Source organism: Ascaphus truei (assembly GCF_040206685.1).
Source record: "Ascaphus truei isolate aAscTru1 chromosome 20 unlocalized genomic scaffold, aAscTru1.hap1 SUPER_20_unloc_1, whole genome shotgun sequence".
NCBI classification, from domain to species: domain Eukaryota; kingdom Metazoa; phylum Chordata; class Amphibia; order Anura; family Ascaphidae; genus Ascaphus; species Ascaphus truei.
In genome coordinates, this window is record NW_027453857.1 from 979,524 (window position 1) to 1,002,693 (window position 23,170).

Here is a 23,170-nt window from a genome sequence, read left to right on the forward strand (position 1 = left end):
TATATACCCCTCCCTAGAACTCCGTTATACGTCCCTCCCCAGGATCCTTTACACACACTCCTCAGACGCAGGACCCCCTACGGTGGAGGTGTAATGTCACATGGGTAGTGGAAGGTTTCCCAGAGAAGGTGTCCATGTGTCAGAGTTGTTTCATCACCTTGGGTGAGAAGTCTCCCTACTCTCCGCCTTTCTTTTCCCTCTCCTGTCAGTCTCTCTCTCTCCCCCTTTAATCTTATCTCTTTTATTTATCTCTGCCCCTCCTTATTTTTGTTTCTATGTATTTCTCTCCCCCTCCACCCCCCATGTAAGGCCTGGGACATAGAGGGTTCAGCCGCGCTGAGCCGCGCTCCTGCTCTGCCTCGCCTGCTGAAAATTGTGTTTTTTTCTGTCCTTGCAGGCGAGGCAGTGAGCGCGCTCTGGGGGCAGGGTGGAGGCGGAGCAGTGGCAGAGCGGAGGCGTGTCAGGAGGCGGAGCGGGAAGCGGGGCTAGTCCCCGCTCCCATTGGATGGGAGCGGTCACGTGACCGCTTCTTCGCTTCCCCGAGCGGCAAATTTGAAACTTGCCTGTCTCGGCAAAGTTTCTGAGCCTCTGCACGCATGAGCACGCATGCGGAGGGGGAAACTATAGCCGCGCTGATGACAGATGCAGGGGGTTTGTGCATCTGCTCAGCGCGGCTCAGCCCACCTCAGCGAGCTTGAACTTACTAATAGGCCCAGGCCTAATAGGGGCACAAAGCTCAGATATAAGTGTGTGGGGTTCTCTGTGTCTGGAGAGACCCCTAAATGTTCTCTCTTTGTTTGGTGAGACCCCTAAATATTCCCCAGTGTAGCTCGTTTCAAAATAACCCAGAAAAGTAGCCTTGAGCCCTCGGTGACCGGGCGCTATGACCAGAGGGACTAGGCTCTCCCTTACCTGTGAGTGTGGACTACGTCCCCCCTGGCCTTCCCCCCCCCCCCCCCTGGCAGTGACGTGACACAGCCGGGGGAAGGGCCAGGGAGGTTAGAATTAGACAGAGGCGCGCGGTCAGTCTACGCCCTGCCATGGGAGTCCCGCCCACCCTGCCCTTTATTGTGAATACTGGTAAATATGTTGGTTGTACGTGTTTAAAAGAAAAAAAAGAATAAATAAACAATGAAATTGAATAACAGAAATAAAATAAAAGGTGGCTGGGAGTGGCGAGTGGGCGCGGCTCATTTACACGTGCGTTCCTGGGCCCATTCTCGCCAGACAGGCGGGGCCCGGCTAGGGGGGAGTTACGGGCCATTGGATCGGGTACCTTTGGCCTTTACCCAATGAGCGAGCACTCTGGCAGGGGGTTGGCACTAATTAGGTTAATTGAAGTTTTACTAAAAAGCAGCGGCCGCCAGACCTCGTGTTTGTGGTTATTTATGTATTGGTTATGGTGGGGTTTGGGAAGCCAAGGGAAGGGGGGGAAGGAGAGGGGGTCTCACAGTCTCCGAGGTCAAGTTTCTATTTATCAAAAATACATTGAGTTACCTCTGGTTTCCAGGCATGTCCTGGGGGAGTTATCACAGAGACACAGAAGTGTCGCTGAGTTTGGGTGAGTAACTCCCTTAACCTCTCAGCAGTTGAATTCCCCCTTGGCGCTAACACGTTAAAAACAAGCGTTGCTATTTCTCTGCATGAAGTTGCAGGTAATTGGAAGAGTTACACAGTGACGGCTATTTCATCACTCGAAACGGTCTTTTCGGTATTGTTCTCGATCTTATTTCCAGCTTCACATCGGGTATCCATATCCATTCTTCGCCTCTGATCTGTATGCAGGACAATGCTTTAAAGCTGCAGTTCAGTCAATATCCTGCATGTGTGTTTTTTTTAATAAATCAGTTCTGTAGTAAGAAAAAATACTTTTAGCATTTTCTGTTTTTAAAAAAACAACTTTGAAAGACCAATTTTCTTGTATTCTATTTTAACAGCCATTTGCTAAGGCACTGCCCCTTCATGTCCTGTCACAAGCCCTTTCACACCCCTTTGTCAGCCCTGCCCTCCCTCTAGCACATGTCAGTGCAGGAGTGCTCATGAATATTCATGAGCTTCCACTGAGAGACAGAAGGTAATTAGAGATTGCACACATGAAACTATTGAAGTAAAAAAAAAAAAAAAAAGACTGAACTACAGCTTTAATAGGGCCTCTTTGGACTTGAATATTTTGGTTATTGAGGAGGTGGGGGAACAACTTAGCCACACAAGGAAGGATATACTCAAAGTGGAAATCCTCATTGAACAGTCTAGCCCTGGTACGGACGTTGTACAATCATTGGATAGTCTTAAGACCAAGCTGGAAAAAAATTAAAAGTGATCTTATTCACTTTAAGAAGTTGAAATTCAAAAAAGCCCATTCCTCAACAGAACGTCAGAGAGGCCAAAGTCCGGCCCCTTTTTTAGGCCAATCCAAGGACAAGGAGAAAGGAAAAGGAAAATTAGACGCGGGGGCCAGGGGAAAGGGAAGATCACCCTATCCCCTACGTACAACGGAGCAGAAATGAGTATGGACACCTTGGTTGTTAATCTGTCTGATTACACTCTTAATCAATGTGAAATGTCTGTCTTAGCTAGGGGGCCCTCATATGTACCTACTACATTGTTTAATGATTTTGATTTGGAGGTTGACCTATTTAAATTCGAACGTGTATTAAACCTTAAATCATTTTTTTCTAACAGGTCTACAGAATCGGTGCATTCCAATATCCAACCAGGGACAGGTAATCCTCCTATGAACAACAAGGGACAGTTAATTTGGCCACTGACCAGCAAGGGACAGATAATTCGGCTTCTTATCAAGGTACCAAAATGTGCAAGCTCAAATCAACTTTTGTCCCGCCATTTAAAAATCAATCAGTCAGCACATATATACGACTGGTTAAGGGGGACATTGCAAGGTACAAAAAAAACAAACATAGGGCTACATTCAATATGTCTGTTCAGGAAAAGGAAGCATTAAAAATGTTGACTAATAATAATGAGATTATTATTAAGCGTGCGGACAAGGGGGGTGCCCTAGTAGTGCAGAATTACTCAGATTATAAGGCTGAAACCATCAGACAACTGAGTGACATTAACTGCTACATTAAATTGGATAGGGACCCTACCTTTAACTATGCGAGAGAAATTAAGGAAATTGTCCAAATGGGGGTTAATAACCGGTGGATAACAGAGCCTGAATCTGAGTTTCTAACTATGTTGCATCCTAAATGCCCTATTTTCTATACCTTGCCCAAAATACACAAGAATTTAAACAATCCCCCGGGGCGGCCTATTATAGCTGCTATTAATTCATTAAATCAACCCCTTGCAAAATTTGTAGACACATTTCTACAACCTATAGCACAGACAGCCAACTCATATATCAAAGACACGTTTGATTTCCTTGACAAATTAAAAAACTCACCTGGTGATGGGACTAATCATATTCTGGTTAGTTTAGATGTGTCTAGCCTTTATACAATAATCCCCCATGTTGAAGGTTTTGAGATAATCAAGGCCACCCTCATTCGCCATTATAGTGACACTGTTCCAATTGAATACATTATGCTCATTTTACATTTCATTCTCTATAAAAATTATTTTAGATTTGAGAGTGATTTCTTCCTGCAGATTAAGGGGACAGCAATGGGCAGTAATATGGCCCCTGCTTACGCCAACATATACATGACACATTTCGAAGAGCAGTACATCTACAAATCAGACTTTTTAGTGCATATTAAAAGCTATTACAGATATATTGATGATGTTTTTCATATGGACAGGTACAGAGGATCAGCTGTTATCTTTTTTTGAGTATCTTATTGGTCTCCATTCACCGGTCCTCCTCACTAATACATGGAGTACACAGAAACTCTCTTTTTTAGATGTCCTCATTACACAGACTAATGGGGAGTTACATACTGAACTTTTTAGAAAGGATACAGACAGAAATGCAATTTTAGGGGCAGATAGCCATCATCCTCCTTCTCTTATTGATGCATTACCTTTTTCACAGAAAGTCCAGGTCTGCAAAATCACGAGCAGGAAGGATCATATTGAACCAGCTTTTGGAGATCTACGTGGTAGATTCCTGGCTAGGGGATATCTTCCTGCGTATATCCTCCTGCTGTGTTAGACCGGGCACTGGATGAAGAGGTAAGTGCTACCAAAAATAAGAAGGAGGACGGGCTTGTATTTACCACTATATACAGTCAAGCTGGTGGTTTTATTAAATCTACCATTCTTAAACACTGGCATATTCTGCAAAATGATGATATATTATCTGAAAGTTGCTGTGTACCACCAATGGTGGCATTCAAAAGAGGGAGAAATCTGGCGGATAGCCTGATACATGCAGATAATGAGGGTAACTACAGAACTCCTCATTTTCTGGAGGGTGGCAGACCGGGTAACTTTAGATGCATGAGCTGCTCGGTCTGTAACAGTCTGACTACTGGTAGTCAATTCAGTCACCCCCAAAGTGGGAGGATCATAAAAATAAAAAATAGAATCACATGTAGATCTGAATATGTAGTGTACGTAATAAAGTGTCCATGTGGTCTTCTTTATGTGGGTAAGACCATAAGAATGTTAAAAACAAGGTTCATTGAACATAAAAGTGTAATTCGAAAAGGTACGGATCCCTCTATTCTTGTGCAACACTGTGTGGAACACAATCATAATGTTGCCTCTTTACGCATCATAGGTATTGAGACAGCAGAACCTAGACAAGGCACTCCAGATAGGGAGACTTTCTTATTGAGACGTGAAGCATTCTGGATACATGCTTTAAATACCAGCAACGGTATGGGTCTTAATGAGCAACAGAATTTAAAATGCTTCCTTAATAGAAGGTAATTTTTTGTCTTTCTACAGGCATATTTGATCTTCCACCATCCATGGACTCTGCACTTACCAATTGGGAAGATTATCTTTTTTGTGTGTTTTTTTCCCCTTCTTTTTTCCCCCTCCCTCCCCCTTCCCCTCCCTCCCTCCCTCCCCCTTCCCCTCCCCCTCCCTCCCTCCCCCCCTCCCTCCCCCTTCCCCTCCCCCTCCCTCCCTCCCCCTTCCCCTCCCCCTCCCTCCCTCCCCCTTCCCCTCCCCCTCCCTCCCTCCCTTCCCCTCCCTCCCTCCCCCTTCCCCATCCTCCCTTCCCCTTCCCCCCCCCCCCTTGTTGTGTGTACCCATTTCTGACCTAGGTATACACACTAGTATATTCTAAATACGGATATACTGCATATTCTTATGTGGAATTTCACTGTAACTTTGCAGGATTATACTGATGTCATCAGCAGTATACAGTCACATGTTTTTAATAGTATATTGCTGTATTAGTTTTGTGCACATATGCTTTATTAATATTTTGGTGTGTGGTTTATTTACACTTTCAGGGTGATTTATAGGAGTGTCTCACTCCTCCCTGCTCTGACACTGATCCCATGGCGATGGATACATCTTTGTCCAGCCCTGTGAGTACAGTCTTGATTGGTGCATGCCCGCCCCCCGTTACCCCCCCTGACTGCCGGGTCACGCTGATGTCATCATGGGGGAGTGTTCAGTCTGGGGAGAGGTGTGGATGTGGCTGCAGTCCTCCAAGACAGCTCTATGCTGTATTGCCAGGGATTTAGACCTAGACGTCTGACGTCACTAGGGGGCGCCATATGGTAGCTCTGACGTCATCAGGTGGGCGTCAACATCCTGGTTATGTGGCAGAGCGGGGAGGGGTGAGTATCAGGGGGGTGGTATATATTGTGACTGTTTCTTGTGTTTGTAGCCTTCACCTTGACTGCCGAAACGTTGGACTTTATGGCATATTAAACCTCCTTTGAGTAAGACCGTGTGCCTGCTTCTTCTTCTTTGTCCGGCTACAGGAAGGGTAAGGAGACAGGGAGGACAGAGGCAGGAGAACCCCATCTGGCTCCAGCCTTGCCTGTCCCTACGAATACAAACATACAACCCCTCACTGAATAACATAGCCCTAATCCCATGTAATAATCCTGGGTGTAAACAAAATAATGGTTTTATGAATATTGTAATGGTTTATTAGGGACCTAGGAGGTGGCCAGTGGGGCTGTTATGTGTATTTTTGTTTATTGTGGGTAGCGGGGGTGGGTGAACGGGGTATTGGCCCCAAGGATGGGTGTTTAGGCCTACCGGGTGGGGGGGTAGCGGGAGGGGTTAAACCCTTCATTACCTTAGCGGTATTAACCGCTAAGTTAAAGAAGAGGTTAAGTCATCCTGCAACCCCCTGGCAAGGCCTAAACACCCACCCAGGGCCAAATACCACCTTCACCCACCCCCGCTACCCGCAATAAGCCTGTCACGGGTATATAACCCCTTCATTGCCTTGGCGGTAATGAAGTTGCCTGTAAATGCATTTTTTATGCATGGGATTCATGCCGGGGGTCTCTGGTGCTGATATTAATGGATATCAGCTCTGGGACACATGCATTTTATTTTCATCGCAGCTTCACCCCACCTTCTTGCCAACTTTTGTGGCTGGACAATTTGGAGAAGAAACAGCAATTTTAAAGTGGCGATGAGCCGCAATAAGCTGATCAGGGCTTATAGAATTGAGCGTGTTTGAAAAACTGGCGATCAGTGCCGAAAAGTGGCTTATCACCACGCGTCTGTCGATTTTATTTATTTATTTTCCGCCAAAAAAAAAACGGTTATTTTTGCTCTAATCGCCAGCTTCTCTGGGCTTACTGAATCGCTGTAGGCGATTACTGTATGAGGGCCTTAGGGAGGATTTGTTCCTGTAAAGTACACCTAGTTTGGCATAGGATTTGGATGTCAGGGTATCAATGTGCAACCCAAATGTTAAATGGGAGTTGAACTATATGCCCAGATATTTCAAACCAGGAACAGGGGCTAGGATTGTATTAGAGCTGGTTTTTATCTGAAGCTCTGTCATTGGCAGCTTTAGCAATTTAGCTCTGGTCCCAAATACCATTGTTACAGTCTTGTCAGTGTTTAAAATCAGTTTGTTTTGGGAAATCCAGTTTCAAGTCTCAAAAAATCAGATTGAAGTATGTGTTCAAGGTCAGAGAGGCGAGGGCTGCGTGCATATAGGATAAGATCTAAGGCCTCTCACAATAACCCGTTAGGAATATTAATTCCTCATCTATCCGACATAAGTATAAAATATACTCTACCAAGACCCCTAATACAGAGTTACCCACCTTATACGGGAGCAGCTGCCAGACGAGTATAGTAAATGTATCTTATTTCTTTTGCCACTGGAGGGCAGCGTGAAGTTACATGGAGTGGCGCCCGTAAGGACGACGTGCCAGTTAGGCGGAAGGAGAAGCGCACACACTGTTATGTGAAACGGATATATTTGGGGAGGGATTTAGTAGTCTGAGTAAGAAAATTAACCATTTAAATATGCACAGATTTAATCCCACTTTTGGAAATTAGGGATGTTGCCTAAAAGTTTGAGAATGCATAAAGTGCCACCCATGGGCTTTAATGAAGCAGCATTTGTGGGCTAAAGGGAACAGCATTCTGTATAAAGATATTTTGGACTCGATATAAATAATTGAAGCCAAAAACTAATATTAAGTAAATTGAGAATGGAAAAATCTTCAGCAGAAACGTACAGAATGTGATATTCTGAGAGATCTTACAGATGTTATCAAATCCCACAGTGAATATATAGAAAATGTCTGTATAGAACGAGTCAAACAAGAATATGCCAATAAAACGTTTAATTGGGAGATACAGGGGCCACAATTCAGGTCATTTAGCTGAAAGAAGAGAAGCCGGTCAGCCAGTAGAGCAGGTCAGCCGGTCAGCCAGTAGAGCAGGTCAGCTGGTCGGCCGGTCAGCTCTGAGATCAGCATTACTTATATCCCCTAAACGTTGTCCCCTGCATGTAATGCTGCAGAACAGCCTACACTGCATATACTGTACATGAGATACTTTACCCTTTCTTTTCGCTCGACTCTAATCTGAATGATTTGCTAATTGGTTTGTAATTAGAGAGATATTTGTAGCAGAATCCCATGTATGTTCTTTTTACCTTTTTATATACCGTTTTGTATAATAAAAGATATGAGATCAGAGGGGCTTCCTGTTTGCACTCGTGTTTTGGCAGAAGTGTATATGTGACCCTATAAATCTCCCTCACACCCGGGCTTGGCAGCGTGACACTAGTGCATCGTCCTGGGGAAGAATCACTGAGCTGTTAGCAATAGATACAACGGATAGAAAAGACACTACACATAGGTTTGATTAAAGAGAGTATTTTATTGAAATAATGAATCTCTTTGCTGGGAGGGAAAGCAAAGGGGTGAAGACCAATGCAGGGTGTATAAAGATCTCACTGATAATTCATGCACAAAGGGCAGTTTGTTGCTGTGATCCAGAGGAAGGCGAAACATAACCATTGCTGTGCAATGGGGGAAAAAAATTCCTTCCTGACCCCATTAAATGGCGATCGGATGGTCCCTGCATCACTGCGCAGTGAGATCAGATGAAGCAGCACAGATCAGCGTTGTTATACACAGGGGCACACTCAGTATATAGAGATGCGGGTGACGGGGCCCTTGTGCCCCTGTGTATAACTCACCTGCTCCCCCATCCCCCTGCATATCTATCCCATTCACCCCTTTTCCTCCTGAATACCTCGCAGGGCTGGCCGTCCATTAGGCGGTCGCCTAGCGCGCAGAGGTCCTAGGGGCGCATTAATAATCATTATTATTTTTTCCTCTTATTATTTTATTTATTTATCTTTTTTTTAAAATTATTATTCTTTTTTTTATCCAGTATTTTGGAGCCCTTTTATTTTTATTTTGCGTCGCGCTGGGGTGCGGTCGCACCCCCTGCAGCCCCGATAGCTACGCCACTGTTTATTTTATTATTTTATTTATCGTATTATTTTTTATACAACTGGGGCACAAATTTTAAGTTTCGCCTCGGGCGCATGAAACCCGTGCTCCGGCCCTGCTCCTTGTTCTCTCTCACCCTCTCACGCCCAATATCCCTATCTCCCTCTAGTACCTGCTCCTCCCGCAGCCTTCCTGATCTTATCTGCCTCTCCTGCGGTCAAACCAACTTCTCAGGGCCCCTAGAAAACCCCTGTATCTACGCCCTGGCTCCTCTTCTACCTGCTCCTGGCTTCTTCTCCGCCTAAAAAAGGTGAAGCAGCAGATCTGTCCGCACCTCTCGTATTCTCCTACCTGCTCCCGGGGTCTTCTCCTCCGCCTAAAAAAGATGAAGCAGCAGATCCGGCCACAGCTGTCGTATGCTCCTTGGTCATCATACACCACGTCTGCGTCATCGGCCGCCTTGTAGCCCACCTCATTGTTCCACTTGACGCCCGCTTTGTCGTATGCCTCGTCGTCCGCCTCGTAGCCCGTCTCGTCGTCTGGTGGCACAAAGGGCACCACCTTCGTGCGTGTCCTGATCTGCAGGAGACATGAAGTGTTTGTAACCAGGGACAGTGATACTCTGTATCGCAAGAGCTCCTGTGCCACTTATACCCCATCCCCAATACCACGTTATACCGCCCTCCACAGGGCAAATACCCGTTATACCCACCTCCCCAGGCCCAGTACCCAGTTATACAACCCTCCCAAGGCCCAGTACCCTGTTATACGCCCCTCCCCAGGCCCAGTACTCGTTATACCCACCTCACCAGGCCCAGTACCCGTTATACCCACCTCACCAGGCCCAGTACCCATTATATACCCCTCCCCAGAAGGTCATGTTTCTATTTATCAAAAATACATTGAGTTACCTCTGGTTTTCAGGCATGTCCTGGGGGAGTTATAACAGAGACACAGAAACGTCGCTGAGTTTGGGTTAGTAACTCCCTTAACCTCTCAGCAGTTAAATTCCCCATTAGGCGCTTAGCACGTTAAAAACAAGCGTTGCTATTTCTCTGCATGAAGTTGCAGGTAATTGGAAGAGTTACACAGTGACGGCTATTTCATCACTCACCTTCTTCCCCCGAAACGGTCTTTTCTGTCTTATTTCCGGCTTCACATCGGATATCCATATCCATTCTTGGCCTCTGATCTGTATGCAAGACAATGCTTTAAGACAGGGTTGCATAACCTTTTCCCCCTGCTCCCCCCTCCACCTTCCCCACCTTGTCCCGACGTTATGATGTAACGACGTCATGTGATATCACGTTGCTATGGCAATGCCACATCATGTGACGCCACGTTGCTGTCGCCAGAAGCCGCCGGAGACAAGGAAAGGGAACTTACAGAGGCCTTGCGCGTGATCTCCGGCATTTAATTTAAATGCTGTGGGGAAGAGCGAGGGGCCTCTGTAAGCGCCGAGCCCCTCCTCCCAAGAAAATGTCGTGCCCCTCGATTTGCGCACCCCTGCTTTAAGAGATATTCTGGGACCCTCCAACTCCTCCATCGGACCCTTCCTCATATTGACTGACCTTGCAGTGCTCTGCACTGACTTGCACTGACCTGCTATGGTGCCTCTCAAAATACCATGCTAGCTCATTCTGAACATACATGTGTCCTTTCTACATGTTACTCAGCTTGTATGGGCCACAGACAGCTTTCCCGGGGTCCAGGACTAGTTTCCACCGGAGACACTCACCCATGGGTCGGCGACTTTGCGAGAACCCACCCCCCCCAACCTGTTTTCTCTTGCACTTCCATAGACAACAACATTTCGGCCTGCTGGTCTTTCTCAGGTAAAGTGGCTAAACCCACTAAATCCAGCAAAGAAAGGCCAGCAGCCGAAACATTGTAGTCTGTGGCACAATAAATTATCTTTTTTTATTCAAATCCGTGTGCCCTTTCCCGTCAATCATATTGTATCCATTGGACGAAATGCCGGTCTTCCCTGAGACTAAGGGGCACCGGTAAAAGTATCACTACTTATTGTTTTTTTTTGGTGTGCAGCAAATCCCCATCATTTTTGCGTTCTCTTGCTCTGCCCCAATCTGACACACCACCTTGCTCTCTCACCCCCCTCTTAGACTCCCCCGTCACCCTTTCCTTCCTCAAAGGTTGTCCTTTAATCAGATCTTACCCAAATTGTCTCCATCTCCCTTGGAAATGTTCTGTCTTTAAGCTGTGCGGCTCCTCTTGATCCGAACTTTCTTAGCTGACCCCTTTAGGTTTCAGCTCCGAGGGTCTAAAAAATAAGCGACTACGAAAAGATGTGAAATATGCGCACGGGTCCTAATGGGGCACTGAGGGGGAGACTTAAATACTAGTAAATATAATCTACTGTGCTAACAAATATAATCTATTAACTAACAAATATAACTTATTAAACTAAGAAATATAATTTATTAAACTGACAAATATAACTTATTAAACTAAGAAATATCACTTATTAAATTTAGAAATATAATCTATTAAACTAAATAAATATCTATTAAACTAAATAAATAACTATTCAACTAAATAAATATAATCTATTTAAAAACAATACAATAAAAAGCTGGAGAAATGATACGTCAACCAAGCCACAGATGTGATGCCAATGAGCGTTGAACTCCTTGCAGATCCACCGTCAGCTGGTTGTGGCAGAAAGTGGTGACATACAGTAGAACAGAGTGGTTGAGCTGTAACCACGGCAGTCAGGTCAGAAATCAACACAATATTTTTTGAAATTTAGAATGAGAATGTTCTGTATGTCACATTATGGGCTCAGACACTGAGCCCTGTCACATGTTAGCAGCTTGTGATAATAGAAAGTATCCATATACTGGGATGTGATAAGAAACATGAAGGTCATTTTATACCGGGTCCAATAACCTGCTTTATATGAAGTATCATTTTACACTAATTAGTAGAGATGTTACATTTTGAAAAATAGCACTTCTGGCAACATTGTTCATTTTCTCTACAAATGATAAATGAAAAAGTTGGATAAAACGTTATGTGTGTGTGCGCGCGCAATATATATATATATATAGAGGTATCAGTACCGTGTTAGCCGTGCTTCAATAATCAAAAAATAAATAGATGATACCGTTCTGTGGCTAACGAAATGCTTTTATTTGTGCGAGCTTTCGAGATACAATGATCTCTTCTTCCGGCGATGTTACAATGAATGAAGCAAGCAAAAGGTAAACTTAAAAACAGTGTCTCTTGTAATGTTATTTGTGCTGGTCCTTCCCCCGGTGTGGATGTGTTTTATGCCTAGAGGTGTCAAAAGGTTCCTGAAAGCAAGTGATGAAAGAGTGTGTATGTGTATCAGTGTGAATGAAAATGAATGGAGAGTCCACAGTATATACAGTGCTTTACAAAAGGTGTGTGGAGTGGGAGTGGATATAAATGGTGTGGGTGGGTGTGGAAATGTGAGAGTTTTTAGCACAACTAAAAGTGTGTGTGGATACTTTGTGGTCCCTATTGATGTATAGGGATAGAAAAACAGTATTTGTATGTGTAAGAAACAGCTGTGTGTGCATACATATAGCACAGTATGTTAAATTACGCCGCGGGGTCATGTGACGTCACCCTCGTCAAATGCCGCTGCAGGTCACGTGACGCCTCATCAAGGTAAGGAGGGGGGGGCGCGAGCACCAGCAGAGGGAAGGCAGGGGGGCGAGCTGCAAAAGTTTGTGCTCCCCTGGTATAACCAATAAATAATATAGCCGATATAGCAATTTGGTTGTGGCTAGAGAGAGATTATAATGGCAGTGAGAATTAGTGGCCAGAATTAATAACAGTGCAATTACTAAAAAGTAGCTGTAATAAAATAATAATAAACACTAGGCCTAAACACAATAAAAGTCCAGAAACCTAGCTCTAATAGCTATGTTATAACTCAATCATAAAAGGATCCAATTCGGGCGTCCTCTGGAGCCCTGGCAGCTCTCTTCAGGGAAACAACCACCTCCTCGATGGATATCTAAACAAAAAAAAGAAGAGAAAGCGCCCGCTCCATGTGTAAATTCAGTTTAACAATTTCATTTCCTGGACAAGATAAAAATAGCAAACTCACAAACATCCGTTTGGTAAAAGCATTGTGTGAGACAGGCTCGGGCTCCGTGGTAATCCGGTGGTCAATCCGCAGCTCCAGACTTTGGACGATGATCAGGAAACTCGATAGGCTGCGCCCCTCGCAGTGTGGTCCTCCAGCAATCTGTGGTATGTTGTGGTTCCACTGTAAATCCGGTGTCTCGTCTTGGTCGCGTACCAACTTCCCTTCAGGCGTCAGGACGTACACTGGCGACACACTTTATTCGAGCTCGGCTAGTCCCACGAATTCGGGTATACCCGGGTGTATTGAGGTTTGTGACTGTTTTCTGCCCGAGTATATTGGGTTATTTTCCAGGCAGGGATTGAAGCATTTTATTCCCGCTGGCTGCAATACTGCACAGTATATATATATATATATATATATATATATATATATACTGCATTACAATTCATGAATTTATGCCATCTGGTAGACACGCGAAGCATTGCAGCCTATTAAATCCTAATGATTATCATTTAACAGATCAGCCGCCCGTCAGCCAGGCATGAACCCAGGCTGGGAAGGCAAACGCAACGGGGCTTGTCAGAGGTGAGGAGCGGCGCATTCCAGGTATCTGCCAGGTACATACTGGGTATTTGCTCGAATAAAGTGTGTCGGTGCAGTATAGTGTGGCAATAGCAACGAGAAGAAAGTACTGAGGTGGGGTTGGATCCCCCTCGGTTATTTCTTGTTTTATTAATAAATTATTTACTATATTTTAATCTCTGGTGTGCATTGTGTGCATTTTTCTTCTTGTCTGCACAGTGCTTCAGATGCTGCATCTGAAAAAATGCAGGTGGATCGGGATGTGAGGTAGGGAAGTGACGTCCGCGCCGGAACGTTATTGCCACGCCTCCAAATATATATTGCCACGCCCCCAATCGCACCCGCTGCATACCCTGCAAAGCCATAAAAAAGCTCAGGCTTCAGCAAGTGTATTGCAGCGTGTGTGCCTTCCCTCCGTCTGAAATACTATAGACGCAGCCTTATCGACGCTTACTAAATAGGCCCGTGTCTCTCTCTCTCTCTCTCTGTGTCTCTGTCTCTCTCTGTGTGTCTCTGTCTCTCTCTGTGTGTCTCTGTCTCTCTCTGTGTGTCTCTGTCTCTCTCTGTGTGTCTCTCTGTGTCTCTGTCTCTCTCTCTGTGTCTCTGTCTCTCTCTCTGTGTCTCTGTCTCTCTCTGTGTCTCTGTGTGTGTCTCTGTGTCTCTCAAATCAAATCAGCTTCATTGGCATGTCAAAAGAATATTTCAGTATTGCCAAAAAGTGAGTAATAGGGGGTGTGGGACAATGATTACACGAATACAAGGGGGTACGGTATAATGGTTATACAGTACATAACTTTTGTCTCTCTCTCTCTCTCTGTGTCTCTCTCTCCCTATGTCCCTCTCTTTCTCTGTCATTCTCTGTCTCTCTCTCTCTGTGTCTCTCTCTCATTCTCTGTCTCTCTCTCATTCTCTGTCTCTCTCTCATTCTCTGTCTCTCTCTCATTCTCTGTCTCTCTCTCATTCTCTGTCTCTCTCTCATTCTCTGTCTCTCTCTCATTCTCTGTCTCTCTCTCATTCTCTGTCTCTCTCATCCCTGTATGATAGGTATGTTCCAACTCTATTTTTTGCTCTTCTTTTCCGTTTGAGGGAGTCCCTCACCTCTTCAGCCACACACCAGGAACGCTGGATTGCTTTCAGACGCTCGGAGAGGCGGATACAGTCGTGGATTGCAGGCACTGATTTATCTGGTAAGTACCGCAAATATGCTTGAACAAGGGCCGTAGACGTTTTATTTGATGGTTTAGATTATCATTGTCTGTGGTTGTTAGTTATTGGTATTAGAGTTTTTTGATGTTGTTACGAATCAAATACATTTTGAAGTAGTAATCCCCTCCGAACTGGGCATTCCTGGCCAATAATGCCCTGGCTGTAAGAGTTGAAGGGCCCAAGCAAAGCCCCCACCTCTATACACACTAACACTGCAGGCGCATCAGAGTGTCTTGTTGTCATGGCAACGGGGGGTGTCACGTGATGAAATTTGTTTAATAAATTATTTTTTAACGTGTCCCGGTTTTTCATTTTCGAAATCTGGTCACCCTATTCATCAAGCAGAAAAAGTGAAGAAACAATTGTAGTTTTGCTAATGGACGTCATTTTGGCATATCATTAGCTTTGAGGATACCCATTAATATGAAGAAAAATAACATCGATTCCCAATGTAGCCCCCCTTCCCTGGGCCAATCGCAGATCGGGCCCCCCTCCTCTGTACTAGGGTCTGGCTACGTGTCTGAGTGTGGTGCATACCTGCTGGCAACCGGAGGGCCTGAGTCTCCCGCGATGGTATGGGAGGTGACAGGATCAGGTTTCTGGGGTGAATGCCTCCATCTCATTAAATGGTGCAGCGCCTCCATATCTGAGCCCCAAGAATACGGGTGGAATCCTTCCAGAGAGTCTCCCCCCCCCCCCCCTCGGGGATGAGAGATTCCAGTCTCACACCGTATATCTTTAAAAGCAGCCGCAGCTCTTTATTCACAGCAGCAGAATAGCAGCAGCAAGACTGTCAATCAGGTAAAGGGTGTCTTCCTCCACACAGGACTGCTCTCCCTCAGGATGGTCTCTGTGTCCCTGCCACCACCCCAGGTCAAGGGCACCCAGGGTGGGGCTAGCTCTTCCCTCGCCCCCTAAACAGGGTGAGAGGAATTGGTCCACCTCCCTAACTAAGGTTGCATCAGCTCTACTCAGAGGCTGATGGCTCCCCTTCTCCAACGGCCAATTGATATAGGCTCTTTCTGTCACCCTGGGCCAGCCAGGTGACAGACTCAGCAGACTCTAACTCTGGACTGAACTCTTAACTCTGACACACACTTCTACTAAATAGGAAGTGCACTGCTCTTTATGATATTGGCAGGCACTGCCCCTGTGTCTCTGCCTACCACACAGGGTCAGGTACCAATTTCAGGAATGTCCCGTTATTAGCGTAAACACAACAGAGTTCCATGGATCTAGCATTAAGACTGTAAGCTCTCCAGGCCAGGGATTTCCTTTCCTATTGTCTGATTTTGTTTGTTGTACTTATTGTACTATAATTCTCTGTACTGTATTGCCTCTCTTATAAAGCGCTATATAAATAAATATTTACATACATAATATATCTTAATGCATCTTAAGACACCTTAGAGTTCCCTCTATAAGACACTTTATGGTCCACTCAAGTGAATAGTCTGTAAGTAGGGTGACCATTCGTCCTGGTTTTGCCGGGACAGTCCCGTTTTTTTCTGCCCTGTCCCGATTTTAGCTCCGTCCCGGTTATGTCCCGGTTTTTGTCCCTGGTCCCGGTATTGCGGGGCAGCGGCGGTGAGGAGAATGCGGCGGCCGGTAAGTATTTTCTATGTGTGTGTGTGAATGCTGCCGGGGAGACTGAATGAAGGAGAATGCCGGGGGCGGGACATAGAATGCCGGTCGGACCGCAGGGGATTGGTTGCAGGCAGGTCAGAGGAAGCCGGGGGCGGAACTTCCGCTTTGTGCAGAGCACACGTGTCTTCCCGCTCCCGGCTCCTCTGTTCGCGGTGAGTGTCCCCTTTCTGTCCCGGGTCCCAGCCAGGGGGGGTAATAGGAGGTGGTAGCGGGGGTGCGCCTACCTTTGTACCACCTTGTACCTTTGCCCCCTGGCGCTCCCACCATTGCCCCCCCGGCGCTCCTGCCATTGCCCCATCGGCGCTCCCACCTTTGCCCCCCGGCGCTCCCACCTTTGCCCCCCGGCGCTCCCACCTTTGCCCCATCGGCACTCCCACCTTTGCCCCCCGGCGCTCCCACCTTTGCCCCCCCCCGGCGCTCACAGCTTTGCCCCCCCGGCGCTCCCACCTTTGCCCCCCCGGCGCTCACAGCTTTGTCCCCCCGGCGCTCACAGCTTTGTCCCCCCGGCGCTCCCAGCTTTGCCCCCCGTCGCTCACAGCTTTGCCCCCCGGCGCTCACTTCCCCCCGTCCCCTTGGTGTGGGAGATGGGCTCGGGGGCGGGCAGTGGTTGCTGCGCGGTCGCAGGCGGTGCAGGGGTTGGCGGGGTGTATCTCTGTGTGTGTGTGTGTATCAGTGTGTGTGTATCAGTGTGTGTGTGTGTGTGTATCAGTGGGTGTGTGCGTGTGTGTGAATCAGTGTGTGTGTGTATCTGTGTATCTCTGTGTGTTTGTGTATCTGTGTGTGTGTTTGTGTATCTGTGTGTGTGTGTGTGTGTGTGTGTGTGTATCTGTGTGCGTGTGTATATGTGTGTATCTCTGTGTGTGTGTGTGTGTGTGTATCAGTGGGTTTGTGTGTGTGTGTGTCAGTGTGTGTGTATCAGTGTGTGTGTGTGTATCAGTGTGTGTGTGTGTATCAGTGTGTGTGTGTGTTTCAGTGTGTGTGTGTGTGTGTGTGTGTGTGTGTGTGTGTGTGTGTGTGTGTGTGTGTGTGTATTAGTGGGTGGGTGTGTGTGTGTATCAGTGGGGCTTTTTTGGCGATAAGCTTGTGATAAGTGGCTTATCGCTGCTTACTGCATGAGGGCCTTAGGGAGGATTTGTTCCTTTAAAGTACACCTAGTTTGGCATAGGATTTGGATGTCAGGGTATCAATGTGCAACCCAAATGTTAAATGGGAGTTGAATGCCCAGATATTTCAAACAAGTAACAGGGGCTAGGATGGTTTTAGAGCTGGTTTTTATCTGAAGCTCTGTCATTGGCAGCTTTAGCAATTTAGCTCTGGTCCCAAATACCATTGTTACAGTCTTGTCAGTGTTTAAAATCAGTTTGTTTTGGGAAATCCAGTTTCAAGTCTCAAGAAATCAGATTGAAGTACGTGTTCAAGGTCAGAGAGGCGAGGGCTGCGTGCATATAGGATAAGATCTAAGGCCTCTCACAATAACCCGTTAGGAATATTAATTCCTCATCTATCCGACATAAGTATAAAATATAGTCTACCAAGACCCCTAATACAGAGTTACCCACCTTATACGGGAGCAGCTGCCAGACGAGTATAGTAAATGAAACTTATTTCTTTTGCCACTGGAGGGCAGCGTGGAGTTACACGGAGGGGCGCCCGTAAGGACGACGTGCCAGTTAGGCGGAAGGAGAAGCACACACACTTTTATGTGAAACGGATATATTTGGGGAGGGATTTAGGAGTCTGAGTGAGAAAAATTATATTTTGTCACAATGGAAAAATGGAAAATTAACCATTTAAATATGCACAGATTTTATCCCACGTTTGGAAATTAGGGATGTTGCCTAAAAGTTTGAGAATGCATCAAGTGCCACCCCTGGGCTTTAATGAAGCAGCATTTGTGGGCTAAGGGGAACAGCATTCTGTATAAAGGTATTTTGGACTCGATATAAATAATTGAAGCCAAAAACTAATATTAAGTAAATTGAGAATGGAAAAAACTTCAGCACAAACGTGCAGAATGTGATATTCTGAGAGATCTTACAGATGTTATCAAATCCCACAATGAATATATAGAAAATGTCTGTATAGAACGAGTCAAACAAGAATATGCCAATAAAACGTTTAAAGCTGCAGTTCAGTCTTTTTTTTAAATTTTATTTATTTTTTTACTTCAATAGTTTCATGTGGGCAAACTCTAATTACCTAAAGAACTGTATAGCTGCAGGTCAATTCGTTCTCCATGTATTGATAGGCGAAATTTGGTGACATAATTAGTGAAGGGATCTGTTTTTCTTCTGCTTCTGTCACTCAGTGGAAGCTCATGAATATTCATGAGCACTCCTGCACTGACATGTGCTAGAGGGAGGGCAGGGCTGACAAAGGGGTGTGCCAGGGCTTGTGACAGGACATGAAGGGGCAGTGCCTTAGCAAATGGCTGTTAAAATAGAATACAAGAAAATTGGTCTTTCAAAGTTGTTGTTTTTTAAAACAGAAAATGCTAAAAGTATTTTTTCTTAATACAGAACTGATTTATTAAAAAACCCCACACATGCAGGATATTGCCTGAACTGCAGCTTTAATTGGGAGATACAGGGGCCACAATTCAGGTCATTTAGCTGAAAGAAGGGAAGCCAGTCAGCCAGTAGAGCAGGTCAGCCGGTCAGCCAGTAGAGCAGGTCAGCCGGTTGAGCAGATCAGCCGGTCAGCCAGTAGAGCAGGTCAGCCGGTCAGCTCTGAGATCAGCATTACTTATATCTCCTAACCTTTGCCCCCTGCATGTAATGCTGCAGAACAGCCTACACTGCATATACTGTACTGTACATGAGATACTTAACCCTTTCTTTCGCTTGACTCTAATCTGAATGATTTGCAAATTGGTTTGTAATTAGAGAGATATTTGTAGCAGAATCCCATGTATGTTATTTTTACCTTTTTAGATACCGTTTTGTGTAATAAAAGATATGACAGATCTTGCACTTGTGTTTTGGCAGAAGTGTATATGTGACCCTATAAACCTTCTTCACACCCGGGCTTGGCAGCGTGACACTAGTGCAGCGTCCTGGGGAAGAATCACTGAGCTGTTAGCAATAGATACAACGGAGAGAAAAGACACTACACATAGGTTTGATTAAAGAGAGTATTTTATTTAAATAATTAATCTCTTTGCTGGGAGGGGCCTGCCGCACATTGCAGAGCGATATAGTAACACGCAGAGCAATGCACTGCAGGCCCCTCTGGCAGCGAAGGGGTGAAGACCAATGCAGGGTGTATAAAGATCTCACTGATAATTCATGCACAAAGGGCAGTTTGTTACTGTGATCCAGAGGAAGGCGAAACATAACCCCTGCTGTGCAATGGGGGAAAAAAATTCCTTCCTGACCCCATTAAATGGCGATCGGGTGGTCCCTGGATCACTGCGCAGTGATATCAGATGGAGCAGCACAGATCAGCGTTGTTATACACAGGGGCACACTCGGTATATAGAGATGCGGGTGATGGGGCCCTTGTGCCCCTGTGTATAACTCACCTGCTCCCCCATCCCCCTGCATATCTATCCCATTCACCCCTTTTCCTCCCGCATACCTCGCAGGGCCGGCCGTCCATTAGGCGGTCGCCTAGCGCGCAGAGCTCCTAGGGGCGCATTAACAATCATTATTATTTTTTCCTCTTATTATTTTATTTATTTATCTTTTTTTTTAAATTATTTTTATTTTTTTTATCCAGTATTTTGGCGCCCTTTTATTTTTATTTTGCGTCGCGCTGGGGTGCGGTCGCACCCCCTGCAGCCCCGATAGCTACGCCACTGTTTATTTTATTATTTTATTTATCTTATTATTTTTTATACAACTGGGGCACAAATTTTAAGTTTCGCCTCGGGCGCATGAAACCCGTGCTCCGGCCCTGCTCCTTGTTCTCTCTCACCCTCTCACGCCCAATATCCCTATCTCCCTCTAGTACCTGCCCCTCCCGCAGCCTTCCTGATCTTATCTGCCTCTCCTGCGGTCAAACCAACTTCTCAGGGCCCCTAGAATACCCCTGTATCTACGCCCTGGCTCCTCTGCTACCTGCTCCTGGCTTCTTCTCCGCCTAAAAAAGGTGAAGCAGCAGATCCGTCCACACCTCTCGTATTCTCCTTCGCCATGGCCCACCTCGTCGCCAGACTTGACATCCGCTTCGTCGTCTGCCTCATCGGCCGCCTTGTAGCCCACCTCTTCGCACCACTTGACGCCCGCTTTGTCGTATGCCTCATCGTCCGCCTCGTAGTCTGGTGGCACGAAGGGCTCCACCTTCGTGCGTGTCCTGACCTGCAGGAGACATGAAGTGTTTGTAACCAGGGACAGTGATACTCTGTATCGCAAGAGCTCCTGTGCCACCTATACCCCCTCCCCAATACCACGTTATACCGCCCTCCACGGGGCAAATACCCGTTATACCCACCTCCCCAGGCCCAGTACCCAGTTATACACCCCTCCCCAGGCCCAATACACTGTTATACACCCCTCCCAAGGCCCAGTACCCTGTTATATACCCCTCTTCAGGCCCAGTACCCAGTTATACACCCCTCCCCAGGCCCAATACTTTGTTATACACCCCTCCCAAGGCCCAGTACCCTGTTATACACCCCTCCCCAGGCCCAGTACCCGTTATACCCACCTCACCAGGCCCAGTACCCATTATATACCCCTCCCCAGAACTCCGTTATACGTCCCTCCCCAGGATCCTTTACACACACACTCCCCAGACGCAGGACCCCCTACGGTGGAGGTGTAATGTCACATGGGTAGTGGAAGGTTTCCCAGAGAAGGTGTCCATGTGTCACAGCTGTTTCATCACCTTGGGTGAGAAGTCTCCCTACTCTCTGCCTTTCCTTTCCCTCTCCTGTCAGTCTCTCTCTCCCCCTTTAATCTTATCTCTTTTATTTATCTCTGTCCCTCCTTATTTTTGTTTCTATGTATTTCTCTCCCCCCCCCCCCCATGTAAGGCCTGGGACATAGAGGGTTCAGCCACGCTGAGCCGCGCTCCTGCCTCGCCTGCTGAAAATGGTGTTTTTTTCTGTCCTTGCAGGCGAGGCAGTGAGCGCGCTCTGGGGGCGGGGTGGAGGCCGAGCAGAGGCAGAGCGGCGGCGTGTCAGGAGGCGGAGCGGGAAGCGGGGCTAGTCCCCGCTCCCATTGGATGGGAGCGGTCACGTGACCGCTTCTTCGCTTCCCCGAGCGGCAAATTTGAAACTTGCCTGTCTCGGCAAAGTTTCTGAGCCTCTGCACGCATGAGCACGCATGCGGAGGGGGAAACTATAGCCGCGCTGATGACAGATGCAGGGGGTTTGTGCATCTGCTCAGCGCGGCTCAGCCCACCTCAGCGAGCTTGAACTTACTAATAGGCCCAGGCCTAATAGGGGCACAAACCTCAGATCTAAGTGTGTGGGGTTCTCTGTGTCTGGAGAGACCCCTAAATGTTCTCTCTTTGTTTGGGGAGACCCCTAAATATTCCCCAGTGTAGCTCGTTTCAAAATAACCCAGAAAAGTAGCCTTGAGCCCTCGGTGACCGGGTGCTATGACCAGAGGGACTAGGCTCTCCCTTACCTGTGAGTGTGGACTATGTCCCCCCTGGCCTTCCCCCCCCCCCCCTCTGGCAGTGACGTGACACAGCCGGGGGAAGGGCCGGGAGGTTAGAATTAGACAGAGGCGCGGGGTCAGTCTACGCCCTGCCATGGGAGTCCCGCCCACCCTGCCCTTTATTGTGAATACTGGTAAATTTGTTTTTTGTACGTGTTTAAAAGAAAAAAAAGAATAAATAAACAATGAAAATGAATAACAGAAATAAAATAAAAGGTGGCTGGGAGTGGCGAGTGGGCGCGGCTCATTTACACGTGCGTTCCTGGGCCCATTCTCGCCAGACAGGCGGGGCCCGGCTAGGGGGGAGTTACGGGCCATTGGATCGGGTACCTTTGGCCTTTACCCAATGAGCGAGCACTCTGGCAGGGGGTTGGCACTAATTAGGTTAATTGAAGTTTTACTAAAAAGCAGCGGCCGCCAGACCTCGTGTTTGTGGTTATTTATGTATTGGTTATGGTGGGGTTTGGGAAGCCAAGGGAAGGGGGGGAAGGAGAGGGGGTCTCACAGTCTCCGAGGTCAAGTTTCTATTTATCAAAAATACATTGAGTTACCTCTGGTTTCCAGGCATGTCCTGGGGGAGTTATCACAGAGACACAGAAGCGTCGCTGAGTTTGGTGAGTAACTCCCTTAACCTCTCAGCAGTTGAATTCCCCCTTGGCGCTAACACGTTAAAAACAAGCGTTGCTATTTCTCTGCATGAAGTTGCAGGTAATTGGAAGAGTTACACAGTGACGGCTATTTCATCACTCGAAACGGTCTTTTCGGTATTGTTCTCGGTCTTATTTCCAGCTTCACATCGGGTATCGATATCCATTCTTCGCCTCTGATCTGTATGCAGGACAATGCTTTAAAGCTGCAGTTCAGTCAATATCCTGCATGTGTGTTTTTTTTAATAAATCAGTTCTGTAGTAAGAAAAAATACTTTTAGCATTTTCTGTTTTTAAAAAAACAACTTTGAAAGACCAATTTTCTTGTATTCTATTTTAACAGCCATTTGCTAAGGCACTGCCCCTTCATGTCCTGTCACAAGCCCTGGCACATCCCTTTGTCAGCCCTGCCCTCCCCCTGCCCTCCCTCTAGCACATGTCAATGCAGGAGTGCTCATGAATATTCATGAGCTTCCACTGAGAGACAGAAGCAGAAGAAAACAGATCCCTTCACTAATTATGTCACCAAATTTCGCCTATCAATACATGGAGAACGAATTGACCTGCAGCTATACA

General features: G+C 46.5%; 1 long non-coding RNA gene across 1 annotated transcript; it reads right to left on the reverse strand.

The window, feature by feature from the left end:
- Nucleotides 1-9,292: 9,292 nt before the first annotated feature.
- LOC142474700 (uncharacterized) lies at nt 9,293-11,212 on the reverse strand. Its single transcript, XR_012790595.1, has 3 exons — nt 10,996-11,212; nt 9,934-10,011; nt 9,293-9,398 (listed from the first exon to the last, which is right to left on the reverse strand). It is a non-coding gene; the product is annotated as an uncharacterized LOC142474700 (long non-coding RNA).
- Between the last annotated feature and the right edge of the window lie 11,958 nt (nt 11,213-23,170).